The 5,324-nt window shown below is 40.9% G+C and overlaps 1 pseudogene; it reads right to left on the bottom strand.

Annotated features, from left to right (window-relative positions):
- Positions 1 to 2,313: 2,313 nt before the first annotated feature.
- LOC100469294 lies at positions 2,314 to 4,120 on the bottom strand (annotated as a pseudogene).
- Between the last annotated feature and the right edge of the window lie 1,204 nt (positions 4,121 to 5,324).

The following is a 5,324-nucleotide window of genomic DNA, read 5'->3' as shown; positions in this document are numbered from 1 at the left end:
GGGGGTGGGGGAATGGGATAGACTGGTGATGGGTAGTAAGGAGGGCACGTATTGCATGGTGCACTGGGTGTTATACGCAACTAATGAAGCATCGAACTTTGCATCGGAATCCGGGCATGTACTGTATGGTGACTAACATAATATAATAATAAAATAAAAGAAAAAGAAAGAAAGAAGAAGCAGAAGAAGGAAAAGAAGAAGAAGAAGAAAGAAGAAGAAAAAGGATAAAAAAAGAAAAGAAACTAAAAAAGAAATGTAAAATGTAGCCTGAAGTATAAATGAGTCATGAGGGAACATCTGGAGCTCCTTATATTATTTTCCCCTGGTGTTGGTGTTTTATGGTCCTGTTGGAAATAAGCTTATCATTCACCTGTTCTTCCAGTCTGTCGTCTGGGGGAAGGGTCTGCTGCTGGGCTTCTCAGGTGTCTTTGCCTGGGTGGAGTTGCCCCACCCCTTGTCAGGGGGATGGACTTAATGTGAACTAGTTGGCTGCATGGCTTTTGTTCCCCAGCATCTTTCTGCTTCTCTTTAGAGGGCCAGAGCAAACATGGCCATACGGGAATCTCCAGCCCAGAACTGCAATGTAGCATCCCCCCCACCCCCAGCAAATCCTCAGGTCAATCCATCTCCACCTCTGTGTGTATCAGACTCTAGAGACTCAGGCAATTCGTGCCTGCCTCACCTCTCCCAGGGGAGCCACGGGAACCCGAAAATGCCTCTGCGCCTTGTGACTCCACACTTGTCAGTGGCCATGGGCTCACCCATGTACCCTGGGTGGGCTCACTCCACAGCCCCTGGGTCACGGTGGGGCTGCCCCAGCATCTTCTCATGGGCCGCACCGCCCTGAGAGCTGTCCATGTCAGGGGAACAAGGAGTTCTATATCTCCCCTGGATGTTAGACAGCCTGCACTTTCTAGTCTTTTTCAGGGTGGTCAGGCAGAGGGCAGTCTCCCTACCGGCTCCGCTCTAGGTTTATGGTGTCTGGAGCTGAAAGTCCCCTCTGACCACAACCAGTCTCCCCACTCTAGTGCCTGGGCACTCCATCAGTTTGGGCTAACCCCATTCTTTCTGAGTATCCTGGAATCCTGAGACCATAATGATCCTCCCAGGATTCTGCCTTACTTGCCCTCTGTGCCCTTTGCAGAAGGGGATGCCTGTCACTAGAGTAGATTTCCAAGGGTCTCAATTTCTTTGCTCCAGTGTTTTATCACTTTCCAGCAGCCGACTTATGGAGGCTCCCTCTCCCCTCTGCTTATCTTTGGATATATTCCCAGAAGATTCAAGGTTCCACACCTCCTACCTCGAAAAAAGTAGTCATTTTTCTGCTTGTGGAGATCCAGATAAATCTTCTTACATCTCAAGTTGAATTCGTGTGTGTTCAGAATGGTTTGATAAATTTCCAGTTAAATTCAAGGGACCAGATGAAATGAGCCACAGTTTGCCCCCCTCCCCTATGAATTCTACCTTCAAATGTATATTGTGCAGTATATATTGGTTTCCATCTGCTGCTGGCATTCAGAATTCCCTTTCCCTGATGATTTGTCATAGTGTCTTTTTTAGATACTAATGTCCAAGCCTGCATTCAATGCATATGCAAGTATCCCCACTTATCCTCAACTTCCTATTGTTCTCCCTTACCAGGTATTCACAATAGCTTCTGGGGTTTTTGGTTTTGTTTTCATTGTTTTGTTTAATTAATTTTTTTTACAGACGTTATATACAACTAATTCATATGCATGCTGAAATGTTTGGTTTTAATGGTTTAGGAAAGAGGCTGACCATTATTTATTTGAGGGGAAGGCAATAAAATACCTTAGATTGTTGCTAATTGTTGGTGCTACAAAAAGACAATGGTATAATGGAGAAATTATGTCTCAAAGACTTTATGTATGATAATGAAAATCTGCCATAAACACGATGGGACCCCTTGGCCCCTTGGCCAGTAATTTGCCACCTGTTACTCTAGACACCCAAAAATGTTTTCCTATTGTGGATTTTCTTTCTTATTTGTATGTCTTTTTTCTTTTTAAAGATTATAAAATTATACATATTCCTGGTAGACAATTTTTCACATATAAAATGTATAAAGGAGAAAATAAAACTTCCAATAAATGTATCCATTGTTAACACTGTTTAATTTTTTCTTAGTCTTTTGAAAAATATGAATATGTGTACATATTATATTTTTAGGAACTGTTTCATAAATAGACTTTTATACAAAGAAGGTACATATATACAGAACATCCAGATTCCCAGGAAGGTGGACCTGAGCCCTTCTTTTCCACACAGGGAAAAGAGAACAGGAAAAATGACCTATCTTGTTCTTAACTGTGTCCAGGATGCGGCCAGTTTTTCAAGTAGCATTTCTCTTCCTTTGCTGGTGTTTTTGTTTTTCTCCAGTGTGGAAATGAGACCTTTCAGTCCAGCCTTGACTTCATGTGCCACCTCTTGATCAGAACTCTGCAGAAGGCTACAAAGAATAGTGGCACCTCCGTTTACACTAGCCCAGGATTTCAGGTTCTTCATACCAATATGCTCTACAAGTGTTTTTGCAAAACAACCTTCTCTTTCACTTCCTCCATCTTCTCATCTTGTACTATTAACCACTTCAGGACTAGATGTCCCACAGGATGTTCTGGGATGTGAAACTCTCCATCCTTGCCACCTGGATGGAGCTCTGCAGCTGCCAAGCTGGCAGTGGCATTCATGACAGGCTGTCTCCAGTGGCACTGTGTGCATTGCCATCTCCTTTCTGTAGAACCTTAATGAGCTCTTGCACCGTATGTGCAGGATCTCTGGGACTTAGTAAATACAACTTCCATATTTGCCATTTACTATGTTAGACGAGGAACTAATAATTTCTGATATGATTATCCACCTCACAAGCTTAGTATCATCCATACAATCAAATGCCACCAGTAAGACCAAATGGGAGTTCCGGCCATTAGTCACCTTTTCAATGTAAGCCTTCGGTCGTTTTCACACTTTCAAATCCTTAGGTGTGCCATGCCAAGGGCAGTGCATGGCCACTCTAGCACCATCGTGTGTGTGCGCCAGGTAAGTCACTGCTTCCCAGATGTTTCAATCATTTCTGAACTCAGCTTTGTGGGTGCATAGGTTAAAAAAAAAAGTCCAAGAATACTTTGTGCATCAATGAGTGCTTAATCACAGCTTCCTTTGGGGCCATTGGAATTAGAATCTGCTTCGTTTCATCCATGATAAGCTCTAGTTTTTCTGGCTGTACCAAAGTGTTAGTACTTTGTCCAGGGTTTGGTGATCTACTGACTCGTAAAGCTGAATGAAATGTGTTCCCCTACAGCTCCTCCGTCAGCATGTTCCTGTGCTCCAAGATGGCTTTGTCATTGTGCTCGTACTCCTCAATGGCCGAATCTTCTGCTAGCCGGAGCATCTTCCTCATGTGGCCTTTAAAACGTCTCATTATCTCTGCAATCTATGGTTTACTCCCTTACATGATGAATAATTTAACAATATTGCTGGAGTAATTAGCTTTATTTAATTGGACACTACATCATCTCACAGTTCTTTAAAAGCCTGTTTTCTCCATTCTTCATTACCATACTGAATGCAAAACTGGATCACACGAGTTGAATCCATGCCCAAATGTGATAGTTTTAATTTTCCCTTTAATCAACATCTGCAAATCACTCATCATTTTCACTCTTTTCTTTGTCACGGTCTTTTCTTCTTAAGATCTCCCAAATCTGCTTTGCCCAAACAACGTCAGTTGGTTTTGTTACTGAGTTGCCTGTTTTGCTCTAGTTCTTTGAAGTCATCCCATTTAGGTTTCTTGGCTGTGACTTATCACTTTTACCGTCCACCTGGAATTTTCTCTTCCTGTTGAATTTACTGGCCTTCTGAAATTTGTTCTTTGGTATTTTACCCCCTTGCTGCTTATTTTTGAACTGCTTTACACCTTTTCCCCCAGGTCTTGTGGCAATTTTTCAAAGTTCTTAGATGTGATTTTAGGTCCACCTTCCTTGACAACTTTCCTTGGAAATGTCTTTAACGAACCAGAATCATTGTTTTTATGAAATCTGGTTTTTTTCTTGTGATGTCTTTGCACCTTTTCCTGTGATTTTTTTTCCCCTTTAACTTCCATTATAGCAGTTCACACAAGTGGGGCCCAGGCCTGTGTACATACTATTTTTATAAAGTTGTTACTCAGTTTTAATTGATGCATTTTTGTATTTCATCTTCCCTTTTCAACCACCACAGCGGCAAGTACTAAATTGTTTCCCCTCCATGAGGGATTCTGTCATGGGCAAATGTGTTCATTCTGAAATAAGAAATGAGATGTGTTATCTCATGGCCTTGATAAGGCCAAGAAAGACATTGCTATGATTTTGAATGATTTATATAAGATCTCAAATAGCATTTCTTAATTGAACAAACATGATACTTATTGAGAGGTTTAGATACCATGGTCTTTTGAAAGAGCTGAACTTAGGTGTAAAACAACTTGACCACTAAAAGTCTGACTACTCCGGGCGCTTGGGTAGCGCAGTTGTTAGGTGTCTGCCTTCGGCTCAGGGTGTGATCCCGGCGTTCTGGGATCGAGTCCCACATGGGGCTGCTCCGCTGGGAGCCTGCTTCTTCCTCTACCACTCCCCCTGCTTGTGTTCCCTCTCTCGCTGGCTGTCTCTGTCAAATAAATAAATAAATAATCTTTAAAAAAAAAAGTCTGACTACTCATGATGATTTTTGCTTGCTTTTAGGCAACAGAAATAATGCTGCACTGTTAATATCACATCCAAAACCACACCCCAAAGCTACTATCTTCACATTGAAATATAAAGCCTTTGAAGACAAAATATTCATGTAATTAGCATCTGAAAATCAAACTGCCCATCAGTGAAAATCTCTGTAGCTTCTGGGTCCAATTTTCATTGGAATATCCACTATAATCTGTTACAATCACAAAACACTTGATGATATTTCTGATCATCAGTAGTTTGAATTAGGACTTTATAATGTGTAGAAATAAAGAATGAGAAGAGAATCAACTGGTGTTAGAATCTGATTATTTTTCTGTATATAAATGCCTTAGTGAAATATTAAAATTACACTGTTTCTTATGCTGAAATAAGATAATAATACCTCTAAGAGGTTACTGTCTAAGTTAAATTTTCTGATGAATATATTTTAAATTCTACAGTGAGAATGTGTAACCATTGTTTGTTATGTGGGCTACAAGAAAGTTTTGCTGAGAAACAGTGTATCAAGACACAGGGTTTATTTGAGAAGATTAAGGGGAGAAAAGTGACAAAATTTCATGATTTTACCTAACTTTAAAGAGTTCAGTA

The sequence above is a fragment of the Ailuropoda melanoleuca genome, chromosome 14, assembly GCF_002007445.2.
Source record: "Ailuropoda melanoleuca isolate Jingjing chromosome 14, ASM200744v2, whole genome shotgun sequence".
In the NCBI taxonomy this organism is placed as follows: Eukaryota; Metazoa; Chordata; class Mammalia; order Carnivora; family Ursidae; genus Ailuropoda; species Ailuropoda melanoleuca.
Note: the sequence above shows the minus strand (reverse complement) of the source record. Positions and strands in the feature narration are given on the sequence as shown.